General features: G+C 35.7%; 1 long non-coding RNA gene across 1 annotated transcript in view; it reads right to left on the reverse strand.

Moving 5' to 3' along the window:
* Window positions 1-12315: 12315 nt before the first annotated feature.
* The window catches only part of LOC117436106 (uncharacterized), a 33502-nt gene continuing 33104 nt past the window's right edge, over window positions 12316-12713 (reverse strand). The window contains exon 3 of the long non-coding RNA XR_004549577.1: window positions 12316-12373. This is a non-coding gene — a long non-coding RNA (uncharacterized lncRNA). The remainder of the gene's footprint in view (window positions 12374-12713) is intronic.

Consider the following 12713-nt stretch of genomic DNA (forward strand, 5'->3'; position numbering starts at 1 on the left):
GTGCTTTTTAATGAAATACTCACTGCAGTTCAGTTGCATTTTGCAAGATTACGTCTTGGAGAAATATGGCTAATTATGCAATGCAGTCAATAAAAATTGGGCTCCTCCCAAAGTAAACTGTTAACATGATGCTTGCAGTTTACATTCTTTAATTGTAAAATATGAGGTCCAGAGACTGCTTTTCAGTGTCTGAAATCCTTACTACTTCATTATATCAGATGACTGTCAGGCAGAGCACCACAAGCTGGATTTCCAGATACCAATCAAAAAATGAACTTTGAAAAGGTTGTTAACACTCCCTTAAATTGTGATGTCCCTGTTGGAATGAGCTGGCAACAGTATTTTTCTGTTTTGCTGATTTGGGCCAATCAAACTGCAGTATATATTTAGTTTAACTCCTCTGACTATTAGAGTAAATGCCTTTACAGTAAATTGTATTTACTGTGTATTATAATGCAATGGAGTCTTCTTATTAAAAAACTTTTTTTCTTTAGTGGTATTAGTGACAAAAAATGGCTTAAAATTCAACTTTATTTCCACTTAGTAGATTTTAGAATAACAGAAAATCAACATCCTAATTATTTTTAAAAAACATGATTTCTACTCCCTTTAAATTTTTTTAAACCATCTATTTTAAAACCAGAATTCTTTTCAGAAGAACTCAAATGAATAATTACCACCACTGGTCCCACCAGCTCTAGGCAGTCAGCAGCACAGCAGGATCTTTTTAAGGAAAGAACATGACAGAAATGCATTCCTGCTCATACATGCATGTAGATAGACAAGCACTAAATTAGTGTTAGTTGGATACATATAATGATCGCAGAGGTAGTCTTGTCAAACTATACTATGCTTAAATTTGTGTAGGTATTCCACTGACATCCATGTTGTTTGATATAATGTTGTATATGTTTTCAATGACATTCACGATATAGGTGAATGTAGGAGAAACAAAGGCATTTTTTCCACAAGAGGGGGCTAATACTCCTTACTGGGTCCTGAATAGCACATTTTCTTCAGAAGTCTGAAACCTGGGCATTCCAAGTTAAACTTTCTCATTCCATATTTTCTCATTTTGCTGGTCCTTTCATGACATACAACAGAAACAGGAAGTTAAAGAAGTGGCCAGCTTCACCCTAGGTGACAGCAGCAGCAGAACACAAGATCATTGTGACTGAGAGCTTTTCCCAATGAAACATATTCCCTCTGGGCCTATCCTCATGTAATCATTAGATATTTTTAAAACACTCAGTACCAAAAATCTGCAAAGAAAACCTTACTTAACTCCTCTGAGCTTATACAGCTGCTGAGCGCTTGGCAGGGAGTAGAAAAAAACAGCAGTTTCTGAAAGCAGCTTTATTCCTTAAATAAATGAAGAAAATTCAAATCTCCCTTCAGAACTTCTGATCCTAATTAATAAAAAAAATAAAAATTTTCTACAGAATTTCCATTTTGGTTGTAATGTTTCATCAAAGTAAAAATTAATATAAACAATGTTTTATCAATGTAAAAAAATACAGAAAACCACTTAAAACTGTTTTAGAGATAATCTGTCTAAAAAGGTGACTGGAGACCCATATTCTCTTGGCTGTGACACTGAGTTAGAAATGGTTATAGTCATGGGAAGTTCCTTCCATTATTATTTTAGTGGTGCTTTTATTACTGTTCATGATATTTATTGTTAAGGAAGCTACTACTGAAAAGATGACATTCATTGCAAAGAAATCTAGAGCCATAGAACTTTAAAACTGACTTTATTCAAACATTGGCTATTATTGATAAACTCTTATAAGAATTGTGTGTACATCATTTCCATACAGCATAAACTTGCATCAAAATATTAGTCCTAAATACTCTTAATTACCTGAAAAAGATGAAAGGAAGGAGTAAATTTGAGGGAATTTGAGCTATTTTTCTATTATGAAATGCCTGGTCAGCCCATCTGTCACAGCCACAGAGTGTCATTTTAACCTTGGAGAGGTTCTAGTCAGTGCATGAGCAAAAAACTTTTATTGGCAGGGAGCCCTTCTTAAAGCAAGGATTATATGGATGTGGTCCATGTGAATTTTCTGCCAAGGAACTGAAATTAGAGTTGCACTCTGAAATGAGAGAGTAACTAGCCAAAACAATTATTAGGAACAAAGAATAAAGAAGAGCTGATGGCATAAAAAAAAAACCGATCTATTTTACACCTTTGTGGCTTTCAGGGCCAGCAAGTTGTTTTTTAATCACAGTTTCATCTAAAATTGGTGGTAGAGTACTCAGACTTGGTTAATCTATGCACCCTCAAAAAAAGTAAGTATCATTTATAGAGCTGAAATGTAGACTATAAAGAAGGCAGAAATCCACTTGCATAAGCATTAATACATTGCAACAGGACTCTATTTGTAATATACTTCAGTAAAGGGAGGAAGGGATAATAGAGATTTTAATATTTTAGTACTTTTTTGTATAGTTCTTCCAGTTTGTTAAAATCGTCATTTATTTGCAGTGTTAGGAAAAATGATTTTCATTTTTCCAGTGGTTTTGTGGTGGATTTGTTTGTTTAGTTGGTTTGAGTTTTCTTTTAGAAAACACTGTACTGTGCCATAGAGGCCAATAGAAACAGATTTCTCCATTTTGTGAAGGTAGCTGTGGCTTAGCAGAAGTACTGCATCTTGAAAGTTGAAGGATCTGTTTGTCTAATGTATGATAAATAAATACCAGTACAGTGTCACTGAGAAGTACATAAAGAATTATACACTACAGAAACACAGTAGTTATGGTACATGAATTTTTAATTGGAGTACAAGAATACTTTAAACAAACAAAACAGAGATTATTTTCTCATTACTCATTTTAAACTAACATAAGGTGAAACATTTCCAGTAACATATACTTCAGCAGCTGTATTTACTTTAAATACTGCAATGCAGTGTTTAAAAGGATGAAGGCAAGTGCTTCTTCTTTCACACACAGGAGATAGATACCTGGAGGAATCTGCCTGTGGAGAACAGAGTCAGGCAGAAAATGACCAGTTATTCAGAAAGCTCATTTAAAGGAAATTGCCATTCCTTTTTAAATGATGCAAGGACAATCTTTGCAATGTCATCTGTGATGAAAGAAAAAATAGTATTTTCCTTCAATAATGAACAAAGGAAACACTAGAATAAGAAAAATGTGTTAGTATTCCTTGCAAGGTTTTTTAGTGCTTATGTATTACTTAAGGCTGAACCCCTCAAGGGCAGTTGCTGCCTATATGAATACATAAGCGTTCATTTTAAAAGTGTTTCTATTTCCTGCAGCTGCCGAGATAAGCTAGAATACATCACGTCAGTGAGCCTGAAAAATTCCCAGGCAGAGGGTAATTTCTGCAAACTGCTTACTTGTTTGTTTGTATCTGATTATTTTATGCCTTCTCATGATTTCTACACAGCCTCAGTCATGACTCTTGAGTGCTTCAGATGAGCAGTACCAGAGCAATTTTATTCCTAACACTACATCACTTCTTTTCACCATTGCCCAGCTCCTGCTAAGAACCTTCCCCAGCTTCTAGAGTCATCTTTGGCAAAAAATGATGCCACTTACTTATGGCTGTAGTGAAGCATGAAGTACATCTCTCCCCACTGTGGTCCCTGCAATGTGAATTTGAGATAGGATGAACAGAAATCTTATACACATTTTCTGATGTATGCTCTGACTGAAATGTTATACATCTATAGTGGATCTGCCAGGATGGAGTCACAACTGTCACTATTGTGTTCCTACAACATGTTCTCTCAATTTAACAGATTAAAAAGCTTTCTGCTTTGAAACCCTTGCTATTACTGTCAGCCAGGCCAACAGTGAGGGTTCAGATGGATTTTTTTCCATGATAAAATCTCACTTATTTTTATAATAATTTCTATTTATAAGTTCTGACAGAAGAATCTCTTAAGGTACTGCCCAAGAGTGCTGCTATACATTTGGTTAAAGAAGCTGTTAATACAAACTTTAATGTTGAACTTATCTGAAGCTAATTGGATTTCTTCTCCATCTTCCAATTGCAATCAGTGATTACTTGATGACTCTATGCAGTTACAGCTCCTTCATACAGTCCATCACTTGCATCATTGATTGCAAAAGAGTCAATTTCCAGAACACAAATTATTTCTGTGTTGTTTTAATAGTAGCTGAATAGATCAAAAAGATACCTTGTCATAGTGAGCTAAAATTTCTCAGGGGAGCTTTACATTGTGTGAAATTATGAACTCAATCGGATACTGCAATTTTGAGATCCTTAATTCATCTTGAGAAATCCTTTTTTCCTTTCTCCAGTTGATGAGATGCATTGATTAAGGCTTATGATGGAAAGTAGATCAGCTAACAGTCACAAGTCTTCAGGAAGTTGAAACAAATGTAGAATGTTGCTCATGAAAATCAGGTATTGAGAAATAGTCAAATGATTGAAAACTTAGACAAAAGCATTTCATCGAGTTTGGAGAGCAACAGTCCTTTTCACAGGAAAGTGAATCACTCCAAACATGTAAGTTTTACTTGTAAGAGGAAGTACTTCAACCATGTGCACATGCTTTTTGGAGCAGTGTTCTGGTTAGCTTAAGCCGTAGTCCATAGTATCTAATATAGTCCATAATGTCTAACGCCTCTTTTCTGGAAGTAGCCAGTCCCCGCTTCAAATTACAAATCAAAACAAAAACAGTATATAGTAAAGCATGAGCTGATAACCAGAAGCATGAATGGAGGTTTTTCTACTCAAAGACCTACCTTTGCAGAAAATAGTTTTATCATGCTGGTCAAAAAATCTTGTGTATACTTCCTGTACTTCTGCATTCCTCAAGAATTTTCTTTTTGGTGTCAACTGTTATAAGTATCTATATATTTCAGATGGATTCAAGCAAGATCAAAGTAATTAACCTGAATAAAATGTAACAACTCATATTCGTAGTATTTTCCCTACAGTTTGAAGTTACAACTATCCTTTATTTGACCAAAATAAACCTTGTTAATAACACTGTTAATTCAGAGCATATGGTAATGAACTTTTAGTTCAACTGTAAAACTAGGCAAAAGGCTTTCTTTATCCCGTTCTGCTTTATAGTCTGGCATATTATCATCAGTATTTTTCTCACATAGAACAAGAAGAGGGTCTTGGTTTTTTGGGTTTTGTTTTTTTGGGGTTTTTCTTTGGTTGTTTTTTTTTTTTTAATTCTGAGTACAAGAACTCATAGATGAAACTCAGCAGTTTTGGAAATAGATCTGGTGTACTTACATTTAAAAATAAGTTTATAATCCCAGAAAGAGAGGGATTTTACAGATGCTTTAGTACATACTGGCTTTAGATCAAGTTGGGAATATGGCTCAGAAGCCCTTAAAATTTAATGTTCTGATCTCAGCCAAAAATGAGTTCAAAGGAATGGTAATCTTGGTTACTTAAGTGCAGCAGTCTTCATTGAATCTCAAGGGTCTGATCTGAACCATATCCAAAGTGCAAGTCAGCACCAATATTTATTTTATCTGTACCTACTCACATACTTATCTACATCAAATGACTTAAGAGCTGATTCTTGGTCATGTTGCTGTTCTTTTACACAAGTTGAATGGTATATAGCAGAAGAAGTGCAGGTATAGTTTCTTGCTGAAAAAAAATATCTTCGGTACAGAATTTTACAACGCATTGATAAGATCCTCTTAGGGGAAAAGCCAAATATATGGAACTGGAAGATGGAGAAGACAAAAGGACTGCTGGGTTCAGCTGTAACAGGTGAAAGACATACCACAGTGGTTAGTGTCTATTCATTGTGATTCCAAGTAAACATGTCATATCAGAGTCAAATCAGTACCTGTTCTAATTTCTCTCTTACACTGTATAGTATTCCCAGAGACTCAGGGTCTGACTTCATGAGCCTTAACAGCCTTAACAAAAATAAAAGGAAAAAAAAAGGATCTATAGGGAAATAGCATCTGGTCTTCATGCACAGGAGCTAAAAAAACTTTTCAGATAAGTGTAGATTATTATTATAATCATTTCCAGCAGAAACCGTTTTACCTTTCCTATCAGTAACAAATCTACATCACTACAACTTACTACAGTATCTACATAAAATAGTGCTTATTCAGTAGATCTTATATGTTTGCCAGTGAGTCAAAGAATTAAAAGTCTCACTCTTAGTGATCCTTAGAACCCTTAGATTAAAAGATTACCAGTTTCCATGGTTTTTCATTTCTAAATCTAATCTAGGTAGAGGATACATAGGCAGCAGATCATCTGCTATTGCTGGAGTTGCTGCTTCAGTTTCTAATTTTTTTTTCCTTTCCCTTTTTTAAATTGTATTATTAGTGACAGCTCTTTTCTCCTTACTGAGGATGGCGCTTCATTATAGCTAAGAAGATAAAATAGGATGAAGGGGAATGGATTAAGCTCCTATAAATGAAAAGTCTGGAGCAGAGTTTTTATCCTCCTTGTTCTGAATGGTTTTCAGTCTGAACTAAATGTTTGAGAAAAGGGAATGAATACTATAACTGTCATGTCCCTCAAAGACACCATTCTCTGTGGTGGTAGTTCTCCTGCATGGATAAAGCCTTCCTGTCCCACAGCAGAGAACTAGCCAAATTTACAGCCTTGCCAGCAATGGTATATAACTGACTGCAATAAAAGCCTGATGAGGCCCACTGTTTGAAGTAGCTTATGAAGTAGGTTATGAAGAGGAGAGACAATGAGGTGAGCACAGGAAGGTGAAAAAGGGTCCATTTCAATTCTTACACCACGATCTTTGGGCTTGCAGAAGATCAGACAGCCTGGCATTTCACATAGATGGATTTGATGTCTCGTAGGCTCTCACTGTCTTCAACAAAAGCTGCACCAAGATGCACGTAGATGCAGGAACTCAGTACAGCTACAGAGAACATCCTTTGGCTCTGGAATCCTTCATGTTCATCTTCCTTTGAACACTGTCCCTTCAACAGTTCATTTTTCTGTGTCTCCTTGGTATGCTTAAGCTTTCAGAGCAACACACAGGGCAGCAGGATCACTCCTTAGCAGATTCAGCTCTTCATTTCCAAATCTGGCACTGTGTTTTTCTATATGCTGTTTTGTTCACTGCCACCTGCGGACTTGCTGGTCAAACATGACGTAGAACATACCACTGTTTACAGTGATTAGTGTTTGCACTAAAAGCACCTGAGATGTTTCCATTCAGCTGCCCTTTTCAGAATATAATCTGGTTAGATCTTTTCCTTTCAAAAATTATATTTAATAATACAATTTTGTAACAGCTACTGGTGTTTGCCTACAAGACAAAGAGCCATGCTTTGTTTCCAAGGAAGTTCACTATAATAAGTTTCTTGATAGTGATTAAGAAAAAAAGAGTTAATCAATGTAAAGATAACTGGAATTTAGGGGAAGAAAGAACCCTGAAGAGTGCAAATATCAATTACAGAAGAATACAATTGTGGTATTCAAACATTTCCACACAAAGTAGAATTAAAATACTTGAAAAAGAAAGTAAATATAATGGAATGACTATAAAACTTATTTCATAATTATATAATAATATATCTTTATCACAAATTAAGTACATAAACTTAAGCGTTTTTAATGAAATCATTTGAACTTCAAAACCATATACTAGTAAGAATTTGTTTTCAGAGCACTTTGGTGGGGGTTTTATTTTTGATTAAAACAATTTATAATGAAGGCTTTATGATACAGGGGAAAAGTCTGTCAGGTAATGACAGGTCCCTTGGTAACAGCAATTTGTTTAGAAAGTATCTTTCAAAATGTACAATGACAGTTGTCCTTGCAAAAATATAATTTTCTGATGCAACACTGTCTATAAAAGCTATTGGAAATACAACTGAGGAAGAAATGGTTTCAGTATGAATACTTTAGAATTCAGTTGCTTGTGAGATATTAAAAAAAACCAAATATTTTTAAAACAAGCTTACCACCTTCATTTAAATAGAAAGAAAATAACACAAGGCACGGCTGAAAGGCAAACAAGTCCTTGGAAGATACAATGACACAGTTCTAATTATCTCTATAGTTTTGAATCAGAAGTTTCTTTCTGTTGCGATGCACTTCTCAAGCATAAGTGATGACTGTGATTCTGCATACAAGTAAATATATGAAAGACATATCCTTGCTGCAGGAGGCTAAAGATTAAAAAAAATTACTTTCAAATTAGGAGTTATTTTTGGTGTAATTAAATTTCACAAGTTACACATCTTAAACTTCTAGTGCATTTTTTAAGTCCTACAAAAGAAATTACATTAATTCTATACTTAGATGCATTTCTCCATTATTTACAACATGCCAATATTCCATCTCAGCTTTCTCTGAAAGTACAGAAATAATTCATAGAGGCTTTTTACTTAAGGGTTGGTCCTTTGTAAAAATGGCCCAAAATTAATAGATATGCAGGTTGTGTGAAGCCAATGCCTTGAACCATTTTTGTCCACACAACTGATTTACTGACTGAGAACACTTTTTTCTCTTCAAAAGTTCTGGTAATAAATTAACAGCTACTGAGAGGAATAGGGGCAGAGGCATTGCAGAAGAAAGTACATACATACAGGGACACTAAGATATTAGGGGTTTGGAGCAACTATCATTTAAGGATGGCTGAAAGAGCTGGGATTTTTTAATTTGGAGAGAAGATCTCTCTGAAGAGGCAGAGGCACTTACCAATGTGTATGAGTACCTGAAAGGACTATGAAAAATGATGTAGACATATTCTTAGTGATACACAGTGAAAGGACAAGAGGCAATGAATACAAACTGTAACACAGGAAATTCCATTTAAACATAAGAAAAAAATACTGTAAGGGTGGTATTACATTGGTGTTACAGTCTGTTTCACTGTTCAGCTGACAGTAGCAGCAATCACTTGAAGCAGCCTGATGCTTTTTTCTGATTGGCACCAGTCAATCAGTCTGTCTGTGGTGTTGCCAAGACATTTTATATTCCCCCCACTAGAGTGCACAAGAGTTTCAAAAGTGGAAATCCAGTGTCTAAGTGTTGTATGTTCAAAACTTCATTACGTCTGGGAGGAAATCCAGTTTTAAAGTCACCAGATAATGAAGAACATGACTGTGCCAGTGACTAAGGACCCTCACTGTTTTACACATAGTACCAATTCAGAAAAGAAATAGTTTAAAATTGTAAATTACTTAATATAATGGTGTCTGCAGTGCTAAAATACATCCTATCGGCTGGGGAAGGCTGGCGGGGGGGGGGGGGGGGGGTGGAGGGATTAATTGAAAACTGACTTGTTCTTAATATAACATTAATTGCTGAAGATAAATTATGCCAGTGTCCTGGATGGAAAAATTAGGAATTCATATGTTTACCTATAAAGCATTTGACAGGTATAAAGAAGGAGTTACATGCAGAATATATTTTGAAACCCACCTATTTGCTGCCTTTTAGAGTATTAACCTTTCATGTACATGGAGTCGTATTCAATTTAAAAAGTATCCTCTCTCCATGCCTGGGACTATGGTTATAGGCTTATCACCTATATGGCACATGATCCTGATCTTGAGGACTGGTTTAATGAAGTCTCCAAGATGCAGTGTGGATGTATCCAGTTTTTCCTTACTATAGGCACTTACTTATTATGGTCTTACTATGGTCTAGTGTGAGGCATCCCTGCTCATTTCAGGGGGGGTGGAACTGAATGATCTTAAGGTCCTTTCCAACCCTAACCATTCTATGGTTTTGTGATTCCACGATTCTATGATTTGTCAGTGTATCCAGAATAAAGCGTTGCATCTTCCAGAACATAACTAGCACTAAGACCACGGACACTCAATCCTAAAATAGCCATGTCGGTGAATTTATATATCTTCTAGAGAGCTAACAATAAAGAAATGGTCTTAAGGCTCTTAAGTAGCAATATATTGTTCATTTTCACCCTATCATGTGACTTCTAATCAAGTTATAGTGGTTGTCACACTCTTCTACTGAGGTCACCTTCAGCAGGAAGAATAAAAATCTGCCTGTTTCCAATCCTTGCAGAGTAAGTTTTGGTTCTCAAAGGACAGATGCCTAAAGACAATTTTCCAGCAACAGCTTCTTCCTTTTCTGCTACTACTTTATGACTGGTTTATTTGTTTTGTTTGCATCAGGATCCATTACAACCGCCATCTGATTTAGGAATTCTGATGGTAACTGAAATTAGGGCAAATATCCTGGCAAATGCTGACATAGTTTGAATGCTGTCCATAATAAACAAAAAAATAAAATTATAATGATTGATCCTGCAGTAGTCAGGGATGATTTTTGATCCTTTCTGCCATTTGATGCAACTCATGTGTCTTCCAAGTGTTCAATGGGTGTCAGTAATGTGCTAGTAACGAGTTTTGAGGAATATGTTCGGCATTTGCTCCGTGCCTGGATACAACAATCACATTGGTATTTTATGAAGCATGTAGTCCTTTTTACAGGTCATATTTGGACTGCATATTGTTATGAACAGCTACTGGTACAATGTAAACAATGTACTATCGCTCCTCAGGATGGCTTTTAGATGAAATGTCATTGGTGGCAATATTTTTCTTTTTTTCAATATTTTATTAAAATAACATCCTCTTTCTTTTCTCATATCATAATTCCTGTCTACAAAATGCCATTATTTACCAGTGCCTTTTTAATTTACACAGTTTTACTCTTCTGAAAAATTCTTCCCAGGTTATTCTTTTCATCCTGTCTATTTATTATATTTCCACTATTCAGAAGCTTAAAAGCATATGCTGAGATGGAATTTTGAAAGCTTTTACATTAAAAGAGCAGACTTGTTTACTCTGCTGTAAGATATTTTGATGAAGTAAGCCAGTATTGGGGTTTTATGCATTCAATAAACTTACTTATTTTCTAAGCAAACTTGCAATATCAAACTAATAGGTTGTTCTAAACCACAGAAAGCAAACTCAGAGTTCAGCTTTGTTTCTGATATCAGTGAAATTATATAATGGACTCCAAGGGTATAATTAATATGATGTTAAGTTCTGGTTTGAAAACATTTAGGTATACAATGATGTGGTTGAAGCACTGGACTGAGATTTACATGATCATCTGTTTCACCCCCAGCTTTGGGACACTGTATATATTTGAATCATCTGATTTATTTATATTTCTTATGTGTCAGTTATAATAGGACTGGTCTTAGGTACAGGCAAGTGGGCAGCTGAGTAGAGTAGTTAATAGCAAGTAAAATCACAAACTCCAGAAAACAGGAATAAGACACAGATACTCTGGTACACCTATCCAGGAGCACAGGTGAAAAGTGGGACTTGAATGCTGGCAGTAGAACTTTGTCAGACTTATATTAAGGCCAAGTTGCTCTTCAGGCCTTGTGTCCTAGCCTTCTATAATGCTTGTTGAGGATGGGTTCTGCTTCTGACACTGCAAAACTGATTTTTCACATTACTGAGAACCTTTGAGGTATGTCTATGGTTTAATAGTCTGGCTTCTGACATATTAAACTAGGATATACATATATTCCTTAATGTATGAAAGTGCCCTGAGGTCGAGTGTAAATGTGCTCCTCTGGGCTTGTGGAGGTGTGCCTTGGATGGCTGATGGCTCCTATGGTGGGAGGAGGTAGGGCAAGATATTGGGATATTTCATCAGGTCCCATGGACTTGTGCATGTTCAGGTTAAGATGGTCTCGAACCAGAGCCCCTCCTACTGTGGGCCTAGAGTCTTCATTCTCACAGTCCCTGTGTCTGCCTTCCAAGACTTGGGTGGTGTGGTCAGAGCATTTGCCAGTGAAGATCGAGGCAAAGAAGTCATTAAGAATCTCAGCCTTCTCCAAATGCATGGTAGTCAGTTCTCCTGATAAGCCAATTCTCTATGAAGTGCCTGTCATGTCTAATATACACTGAATTAAAATCCCCATCTCCAGAGATCTCTGAACTGAAATACACAGCAATTAAATACGGGCTAATTGAATATAATTCAATTAATAAATAATGAGTGTCATCTCTATGTGATAAGCCAAACTAAAAAAAAAAAATAAGTTCCCTGAAAAGCAGTTAAAATTCAGGTCCAGGCTATTAATTGCCATTTTGAATCAGGTATCAGGTATATTTTTTTAGAAGTCAGTTTGTCATCCAGTTACGTTTTCCAAGTCTTGTTTTAAAATATAGTTTTTGATAAATCTGATGAGGATACAGAAAATCTGTGCTGACAACAAATAAGTACATTCAGAATTCAAAATATATTTTGCATACAAAGGGTATAGAGTATGAACAGACAGGGAAAGTTAAGAGGGAGAGGGCTTCAAACTGTGCTTGTTGTATTTGAAAAGGACTACTTACATTGTCAGTAGGATGGTTGAGCCTCTTTGTCCGTACAAGGAACTCAGTCCATTCTCTCAGAATGTTTCTGGAGCTGATACAGATTTTCAAACCTTTTATGAATGTGCACATCTCTGTCAGTTCCTTCCTACTTCTGTCTCATTAGTGATATTTAACAAACTAGTTAATTAAAGATTTAACTTCAGATAGGACCTATTTCTTTGCCTAAAGATAAATGCATCCTTTGATGCTTTGTTCATATAGCATTCAAATTTATATACTTTCCTCACAAGTTCCCCACAGTAAACCTTTTTCTTTACCACTATCTCTGCTGTAACTACTGGCACATTTAGGATGATTAGATTATCTGTCATTTCTAACTGATAAGCTCCCAGGATTTCTACCACTGAGATTAGTGAATGTTGTATAATGCT

This window comes from Melopsittacus undulatus, chromosome 4, assembly GCF_012275295.1.
Source record: "Melopsittacus undulatus isolate bMelUnd1 chromosome 4, bMelUnd1.mat.Z, whole genome shotgun sequence".
In the NCBI taxonomy this organism is placed as follows: domain Eukaryota; kingdom Metazoa; phylum Chordata; class Aves; order Psittaciformes; family Psittaculidae; genus Melopsittacus; species Melopsittacus undulatus.